Below are 10,038 nucleotides of genomic sequence, written 5' to 3'. Positions count from 1 at the left end.
TGGGTCCTTCAGATACCAGCTGCTGTGCTAGTCGTCTTTGTTCCTGCCTTTCTGACCCATACGTCTGTTGGCAAATCTCTGTGGGGTTCTGAGTCTTTTCATTTTACACTTGGGATATTGTCAACTGTTGTCAAACAGAGAAATAGAGTCCTGTTTCCACCGTTTGGTTTAGGGAGATTAACAACAGGGCACAGCCTTATTCAGAATTAATTTTCTTTCCTATCAGTGGATTTTAAGAGCCTTGAGACAGCTGTCTGGTCTGGCCAATGTGAAACCATAGTTGTCACATAGCTGGAAGGCAAAAATGGGTTCCCTTGACTTTGGAATAATAGTCTTGTTTTGGTTTTCTGTTATGTTACTTTTTGCATAAGTTTCTCTGAAGTCAATATTTACTGCTGGACTATGTTGTCCATTAAGTCCTGATAAGGGGAGAACTGCAGCTTGGAGCCTGCTGACAAGATCTGCAGCTCAGGAACATTCTGTTGGCATCAGGGATACTTGAGCTTTGCCAAAACGAAACACAAGAAGGAGACTATCTGAGAGAGGTCACACACTGTGTTTTGGATTTGATTCCTTCCATCTGTTTGCCATAACTATCCATTCCTGGTCCAGGAAAAAGCTTTTCTGGAGCATGTCATCTTTCTCTACTCTCCTAATCAAATGCTTAGATTCACCCTGCAATCTCTGTGCTGTTCGCTGGTCAGTGCAGCAGCAGTTGCTAAGGTAAGTGATGAGGTCACTACTGCGGAAAGGGTAGTAACATATTCCAAAACAATCGAAGTTAAGACGTATAAAATGTTCTCATACAGCTGCCTGCGTTGAGACTTGTGGATGCTGAGTTTTGAGGTGTTCTTTTTTTGCCTTTTTGTCTTTGATTTTTTTTTTTAAGCTGAAAAGTCTTAATTTTAGGGCAAGGAATATTGCATAACATCTTCATCCTTCAATGTCAAAGGCCTGTTTGGGCCCTAGTTGGGATGTTTTTTCTTCCCCAAGAAAAAGGTATTATTTAATTTTTTGGTCTTTCATGTAAAGTTACTGACATCACCAGTTTTTTTCAGGTATCATCATGTGCTATTCTTGCAAGAGCAGTGAAAAGATAAAATTGCTGATTGTGCAGAGGTCAGATCTACAGAACACAATATGGATGTAGCTGGAGTGGAACCAAGATTTGTATAACCGAAGGTAAACAAAATAATCCAGGTGAGAAATTAAGAGGAGTTTGAAGTAGTAAACTAGAGCCTTGTCTGCAATGAACGCTTAGCTAGATAAAAGTTCTTTTTCATCTGTTTCAGCATGACAAAAATTCAATTAATTCAATAAAATCCAAACAGTTAATAAAATCTGTCAAGGAAAAATATGTGAAAGCCTATTTTTGTGCTACAAGATACCTTCTTATTAGCACTATTTGAGGGCGGATGACAGTGGAATGATACTATTGAGGGTAAAACCTAGCAACAACACAGAAAATTACACGGGTTGATCCTGATCTCCTCTGTGTAATTTTATGCTGATTTTAGATGTGTGTCTCCTGTAGAAAGTGATGTGATGTGTATGTAAGTGAAATGATCTGTATGTGATTTAGGTCCCATACCCTATCTGAAGATTCAAAATGCTCTGAAGGGCAGGGATGGCATCTTAAAGTCTAGAACAACCTGCTTCCTAGCAGAATCCAGGGGAATCAAGTCATAGGGTCTGTTTATTTTTGTATTATTCTAAGGCATAGTAATTACTTGGCTTACTTTTATAAAACACCTGCATACATTGTGCTGCCTTACTAATCCAAGGCTGGGCTCTCTAATGTGGCTGCTCTTGCCTGCTTATAGTTCCATTTCCCTGGGCATTTGTATACATTGTTATTTTTTTTCTCTATTGATTGTTTTTCCACTAGTTTCTCTGCTTTTACTTTTCCAGAGCTGAACAGTTTATGTAGTCTAGAAGAATAGACTTCTAAGTTAGAGCTTACTTTAGAATAGTTTGCCGTCTTATGTTTCTTTTTTTCTCTCCACATTTGGCAATGCCTCAAAATGTCTGTGTGCCAAACATTGTATAAATAGGAGTAGTCATAATGGTGCCCTAAGCAGCTTACAGTTAAATTAAAGACAGGAAAACAAGAACTAATTGTCAAACAATAGGAAAGACACTGGGGGCTATAGTAAAAACGTCATGTATTTAAATAGGCTCAATGTACACAGTTTGTGCACAGTTCCAAATCAAGCCCAATGGCTTTGACACATGCTTTCCATTAAATCAAGCAGCTCCTCAACAGTTTCTCTGTCTTCCCGTCTCCCCTTTGCCACTCATGGAGAAGCTGTTCTGCTGTTTGCCTGCACACTGCTCTGTCCCTCTATGCTATCTGACTGCTCTGCCACCTAGAAATGTTAGGGTCCACATGGCACTGCTATATAGAGAGTATATATGCAGATTATAGTACGTAGAGAAACTATACTAGCTGCAGTCAAGAAGGAATTTCCTGAGGTATTGACTCCTCTTCAAGTCTGTTTTTTTGAGCAAAGAGTATTCTCAGCTCATATATCCCCTGCTACCCAGCTCAAGCTACCTGCACTGAGAGGTGCCATTGCCTACTGACTAGAGAAGGGAAGTCTGAGGGCCCCATTATCCTGCTGTTAAACCATCTTTCCCTTTGAGCTTCATGGTGGCACTGGGCCATGGCTCATCTTCTCTCCTCACCTGAATTCACTGGCAATTTCTGCTCTGTAGGGTTCTGATGCTGGTGCAAAGCTGTGCCACCCACCAGGTTGACCATCAAGTCAGCTGCTTCCACTTCCAGACATGTACCTAAATGCGGTGTCCCAGCCCCAGAGGGCAGCCTGGAATGTGGCAGGTTTGTGCTTGTTGCAGCAAAGAGAAAACACTGCATGCATTGGGCAGACTGAGGGTCCAACCCTGTCTTGGTATTTATTTTCTGTGCAGCTGCATCACAATTTATTTCAAAGAACCCATCTGTATTGTCTGTTTTGTGTGGGTAGCTTTACTGTGAGTGCCTGGTAAACTTCCACGTAACAATTGTCTCATGAGGGAGGTGACTGCTGGTTTTTTTTCTTTACAGATGAGTAGGCAGAAACTCTAGTGCTCAAGATGTCCTAGCGTGTCACCTCTGCAGAGCGCACGGCCATACTGTAACAGCTTAGCAGCCTTCTGACAAGTTAACGTTCCTCTCGCTCAGCTGATAGGCTTGGAGGTGCTACAGGGATTTCCCCTCTCATTTCATTTGAAGAGATATTAAGACTTCCCAGCCTGACTCATCCGTTGATGTCCTACTACTTTTCTTAATCCAGCTAGAGGTATAAACAGAAGGTCTCACTATTTCAGCAAGAGATTAGTGCCTGCATGAGGAGTACTGGGGGTTGGAGGGAAAGAAGAGAGGAAGGCAACACAGAGGCAATACCATTTGGAGGAGGAAAATAATTTGAAAGGCTACATGAGGCGCTGTTTGTATTTGTCAGTAGTGCAAATCCCTAAGGCAGTGCTTGACTCAGTGCCCACACGGCCCTTCACAAAGGTCTGTTTCACAACAGCCTTCCAGGTGAGGAAGTCATTTCTCGTCCACAAAGGATGCTCCAGCTGAGGGTCACTGGTGAATGATGCACACTGCATGTGCTCCCTTCCTCGGGGTGAGTGTTAGCCTGTGCTACCGGGGCTTCTGCTGCCAGCCCTGGGACAAGAACAATAGAGGCGTCCAGGCTGGGATGCCTGTAGGGTGGTGAGCTGGCTAGTACGAAACCATGGGAATGGGCTTTGCCTTCCCATTATCTCTTGAAAGAACACTCTGCATTGAAGTTAGGGAAGGGAAAGATGAAAACCATGACAACTAAAATTAAAAAATGTTCACATTTAAAGAAGGGCCTTTATATCTCAGCAGCAGTTTTCCTTCCAATAAAATTTATATTTGATCACTTCTCTGACCTCTTTTTTTAATTAGTTTCAGATATGTATTGTGTCTTTAGTAGTTCTTTGCCTGAGGTGGTAATGGTCTTTTCTTCCAAATTGCATTGAGACTGATTTCAGATGTGGCGTATTTTCCATTGTCATGCGGTACTTTCTCTCTAAATGTCCCTCCTTTCTTTCTTAACCAAAACAAGCTTACGTATTTTGATATATATGAGAAATAGTTCCCCTATGAAGAACAGGGGCCTGAGCTATTTTGCAGATTGTAATTGAGAAAATAAAAAGCTGAAGGAAAATAATTTTTTATTACTGTCCTTTGAAGTGTGTTCATCTTCACCATTTTAAGAGACAGACTAAATGCCATAGGCTTTGCTTCAATAATAACTGCAAGATATGCACACGTCCTTGCACAGATCCTTTTGCTTACAGTGGTATTCAAAATGTTTTTATTTCTTTCCTCTGCTTAGTGAACACGTTTGACAGTTTTAGCACATTGTTCCCCTTCCTCATATGCTGCAGCATATGAGAATGTCTGCTAATGAAGTTTTTGAATAATCTACTGAATATAAAGATTTCCTTAGTTCTCTGTGAAACCTAATTACCTAAAATTTCTAATTAAAAATCTTTAAAATGTCTTTAATAAAATGTCTCAATAATGTCTTACTGATAGTAAAAGTGAGAGATTTGAAAAGGTGATTGGGCTGTGCTGTGAAAGTATCAAAGGTGTCTGTGATGCCATTGTAAACTCTGGCAAAATAGGGGTGAGTTCCAACAGTGCTGGAGCCATGGAAACATCCAACTTTTTGGTCTGGTCCTACACAAACAGAATCTGTGTTATGTTCAGTGGAAACTTTGATCTTGCACTATGTAAAAGTGTTTGTGCCTGTCATGAACCATGTAAATATAATTCAAATTAAAGTACAACTTATGAAGGCTGAAGTTGGCAATTTGTTTCTTTTTGTAAGAAAACCATTATGTCTTCTATTTCTTTTATATCCAACGTAGGAAATGAGTCACAACAATAATATAACATGAGGCAAAAACCTAAGGAAGATTCTGGAAACAGGAAACATAAATGTACTTATTTTTTATTTGCATCCTTTCAAAACAATGACTTCAGTCCTGCTTAGTACCTTGTTTAAAAACTTTAAATTACTAACTAATTCCTCTCAGAATAACCTTTCCTAGCCAGTTTTGGGGTTGTTCCATGTGAATCTGAATTTAAACGCTTCTGTTGCAGAAAGCTTGATGTTCCAAAGAGAAGCAGAGAAGGAAATCTTGCATTACAGGAGGGGCCATATTGCCTATCAGGCAGATGGAGATCAAGATATATGGAAAAATACTTCAGGAAAAAAAAAGAACACATCTTTTCATTGCAGTGTTTGTCAGTCTATATTCATGCAAGCGCTTTCTGTGCCTTTAATATTACTGGTAAAGTTGAGGAGGACTTTCAATCCTACCATTGTCCAGGTAGAGTATGACTTTGAAGCAGTTACTGCTGCAAGGAAGGAAACAGACCTTGCTTCCCTTTACATGGTGACACATACATTTTTACTATGGTTAATATAGATGTGTATTTTCAAGTGAGACCAAGGTAAGCAATACCAGTGCATATTTTCTACATGGTTGAGATACTATAGTGTGAACTCTTGTAATCATAATTATGGCGAGGGATGATAACACTGGCACAGAGAGGAGTAAATGAGACTGAGCAGATGCAGGTTACCATGGGCAGCTCAGCACATTAAGTTCATCTTGTCACAAGATTCATAGCACCGTATTTTCTTACATGCTTTCACTCTACTGCAGCTCAAAAGGGCTTATGAATTGCCTTATTTTTCCATTACATTGTTCCCAATTTGCAACAGATTGCACTAAAAACATGCCTTTGGGTATCCCTGAAATGCTTTCCTAGAAAACCATGCTTTTTCACTCTGTCATCCATCTCACCGTAGGGAAGTTACTTGAACATATACATTTCAACACGGAGGACTTCTAAAGTAGGGTGTAAGATAACTTTATTATTAATGGTCTTTAAGAGAGTGGAAAAGACAGTGGATAGTAGGAAAGACAATATGATGATAATAAGGTGGTTGTGTTAAGATTACATGGTGTGCAAATTGTTTGGGACACATGAACTACTACTGCTCCCTGTCTAAGAGGTTGTTTCTTATGATGTCCACAGCCCATTTACACACAACTTTAGTATGTGACCATAAAAATATATATTCAGATGACCATCAAAGATAAACTGCACAGTTGTATGACCATCTACAGTCCTTACTGCTGGAAACCTCTTTCTTGTCTATTAGTTTTTCTAGGCATAGGAAAGGGATTTTTACTTGTAATTGGACAGATAGCTGGAGGTTTCTTTACTGTTGGTAAGACAGAGAATCATTAGTTCATGAAAGTGATTTAGGTAGCACAAAATAGTACCAAACTGGATCATTAGAGGCAATCACTGACAGAAAAGCCTGAGCAGAATAGTAAAAGATGTGCTGTTTTTCAAGATTTCTAAACATCGTGTCAGTGTTGTTCATTAATTTTTGTATAACTGAAGCAGTTTCAATCATCAAGCAAAAAAATTTTTTTTCCCACAGATTCTAGTTTCTTCAAAATGGATATTTCAAGCCCCGATCTTATTTTTGACACCTGACAGGTTTATTGCCTCAATATTAAGATCCTAAAGAAAATAATTAAGTGTAACAATTCCAAAGCACATTATTAAAAGTACAAAACGTTGCATAATATTAAGACACTTGCAATTTTCTTTTTTACCCTAAGTAAAACACTGCACTATGTAGATACATTGAAAGTTTCCATGTTAAAAAGATGGCATGAATATTGCACGCACTTCTTGAATCTTGAAAGCCACCTTTTTTAAATTAATTGTTATTTTATATATTTAATTGTATTAATAATTATTTAAATAGCTATTTAATTAATTGAGCTTTTAATTACCTGAGTAATTCCAGTGACCAAAATTACTGATACAAAGGAAACTTCTAAGGTGATTTTGTTGACATATGGAGAACAAACTATGACTTAATCCCAAATACATAAGGAAGTACAGCTCTGTTGCAGAAAACTTGCAGTAAAATAAATACAAAGACAGCCAAATTCTGTTCTCTGTGATGCTGCTACTCTGTTAAGGACAGCTGATTTCCAGCAGTATACATGTGAAATAATTGTAAGAAGATTTTCAAAATTAGAATGAATTTTGTTTTGTATTGGGTAGTATAGTTTTTTTTGAGTACTTTGATGTTTTTATGGATCTCAATTAATTTTTTTCCTTAATAAATTTTATAGCACTGTTCCATAGGAGTACATCACCAAACTGTTGAAAACAGAACCATTCAAAAATTTGAAGTAAAGCTAACATACAGTAACCTACTGCCCCTGATACCTTCCTCTACACTACTGCAAATTTTTTTTATGGTAGTTATCTTAGGCCAAGAGCTGATTTATTTTCAAAAGCTATACTGAAAATACTATTTATATTTGCATTCATAAATACATTTTCTTGAAGTAGTGAGGCATGTTATTAGATGATGTTCTGAAGTACTGAAGTAAAGGGATAAATTATTTTGGTTTTTCATCAGGAAGGAAAAAAAAAGTCATTGATGTATGAAAAATTAACTGTTTAATCTGTGCTTACCTTGACTAGAGTTTAGGCTATTATTTATGTATTCTTCCATGTCCTTTTTTATTTCTGCTTTTTTTTTCCAACTGCAAGAACACTGGTGCACATAGCTGATATCTGGATTTAAAAAATGCTTTGCAGTCCAATGTTGTCTCATAAAGCTTTATTCCCACTACTAATATGATTAATATTTTCATTTTTGTAAAACTAAAGAAATAAGGCTCACTCCTAGGACAAAGATTAAGTTTCCTGAAAGGACATATAGTTATGAAAAAATAAAAACAAGAGTGTATACGGAGAGTATCTCAAAGAACATCGATGTCAATGAAATGTTGACAGTAAATAAATGAACATGGAAACCACATAAATCTCATTCTTCTTGAGTCTGAAATAAAATCTACTTCTATAATTGAAGTGCTAAGACTTGGACAACAGGCCCAAGCCAGAGTTGACCTATAGATGAATCCTGTATATTTTATAACTGATAACCATTGTGCTAGTAGGTATTGTACTAAGTTATAACAACCCACTTATGCTGGTGTAAAAAGTGCTAAAGCATTGAAACACTGCAGCCTGAACAACAGGCCCCAAGCTGAAGCTGCTAACTTAGCATGTAGTCATTAATAAAATATGTAAACTCGCTAGTGAAAGACAAAATATAATCAGTAGTGAGGAGAGAATGTTTCCAACTTCCCTTTCACAGTCTTGTTCAAGGCCGAGAACCCAATATTTGGCCTTGTTAGAAACTCCCTTGGTTCCCCCCCCGAGCCCTGGCCAAGCTTTGGGTGGAATCCAACAGGAGAATGAAACCAGAAATTTTCCACTCAAAACAAAGGTGCCAGTTATTCAAGCCTGTCGATCTCTGGTATATAAGGCTGGGCCCATTTGCAGCGACTTTGGATGCCTCACCTATGGGTGGACGCACCGCGTAGGATTTCCCACTTGCCGGGACAGGCTCTCCAAATCCTCGCAGTAACCGGGGCTCCCCAGCATCTGCGGGTCTGGATGATGATAATATATGCAAGTGGTGATGTATCTTTCTTAATCACTATTCTCTCTCTTGTGTAGTAATGATTTGATGCATTACCCTGTATTTTCCTGGTTGTTGCTTTAGGTGCACTATTCTGCTTTTTTCTTACTGCATGTTTTCTGTATTACACTGTTACATTATTTGGTTATCACCAGTAAAATACACCTACTCTTTTCACTCTGGTGTCTGAGTTTAATCGGTATCCTTAATCAGCAAAACAATGATAACATTCAAGAAAGAGAATCTGAGCTAAAATTCTCAGAAAATCTGCTCCGATATTTATATGAAAACATACTAATTTCAGTTTCCTGATTATTTCTACTTTTGACATGATTGAGGTGAACTCAAGCATACTTTCTGCTCATTGTTTGATATTTGGCACTCATATCAGCTCTCAACCTGCTGCTGTCAAAGGAACTACAAGTACTGAAACAAACCAGAATCATTTACTATGGAAAATGACATGGGAAGTGACATGTCAGGAGTGAAATAGTGCAGAAGGCTTGCCTACAATTTTTTAATCTATTTTAAATAGCTTTAGAAAAGAGAAGCATAGAAGTGCCATATTATTCTCTGTTTTAACGGGTAGCAAAATGTAGTGTGATGTGTCTAAATAACGTCTCATTTGGGTAATTAGGGTTAAAGCAGAGATAGACAATAGAGAAGTCTGGCTCAATAATCGGTCTCAATTGTTTCTGGTGATGAAAAGATGGATGAAGAGAGAGGACAATCCAAGTGACAATATTTGTTTAAAGCAGTCAAGAAGTCGAGCAATTACCAAGTGTTGTAAACAATTAAACCAGACTATGCTCATCCTTCCTAACTGATGTGATTTTTTCTGACTGGAGAGTGAAGAAAAAGCAAATCCCTGGATTAGGACACATAGTTTTCTTATAATACTTTTCACAGCTTTTTCAGAAGAAAAAAGACAGCAGAGTTAATACTTCAATTTATGCAAGTCTGAAAATGTTTGAAATGGGAACAAGTTTACTTCATAATACACTTGTATAAATCATAGCTTCACAAAGCAACTGATAATTATACAGACATCCAAATCAGAATTAAGAAATGTAATTCCAATTTTGCAAATACCTGTCTCAGATTTTGCTATTTATTTAGAATTAATAGATTACATTTGATTTAATGAATTTAGCAATAACCTAGATTCTGTTTCAGGATTTAACTCAATTTAATATATCCAAATTTAGAAGGTAAACACTTCATTTGATAGGGTGGATTATTAGTCAATTAAAACCTTAAATCCTAGTTTACTCAAAGACATAAAATTCATGACTATAAGATGACAGAATCATGGCCTATACATTGTAATCACATAACTCAATAAACAAAAAGAAAACAGAAATAAGATTCTAATATTACTGGAGCAGTAGTGAGATAACTATCTCTTTCTCAACTCTACTGTGGTGTGCTCATATGGATTACAGAATAAAACCTTTGC

The 10,038-nt window shown here is 37.6% G+C and overlaps 1 long non-coding RNA gene across 1 annotated transcript; it reads left to right on the top strand.

Moving 5' to 3' along the window:
- Positions 1–636: 636 nt before the first annotated feature.
- Positions 637–4,845, top strand: LOC141940113 (uncharacterized). The gene is made up of 3 exons (XR_012627884.1): positions 637–723; positions 1,059–1,200; positions 3,068–4,845. It is a non-coding gene; the product is annotated as an uncharacterized LOC141940113 (long non-coding RNA).
- Positions 4,846–10,038: the final 5,193 nt, after the last annotated feature.

Source organism: Strix uralensis, chromosome 2, assembly GCF_047716275.1.
Source record: "Strix uralensis isolate ZFMK-TIS-50842 chromosome 2, bStrUra1, whole genome shotgun sequence".
Classification (NCBI taxonomy): domain Eukaryota; kingdom Metazoa; phylum Chordata; class Aves; order Strigiformes; family Strigidae; genus Strix; species Strix uralensis.
Note: the sequence above shows the minus strand (reverse complement) of the source record. Positions and strands in the feature narration are given on the sequence as shown.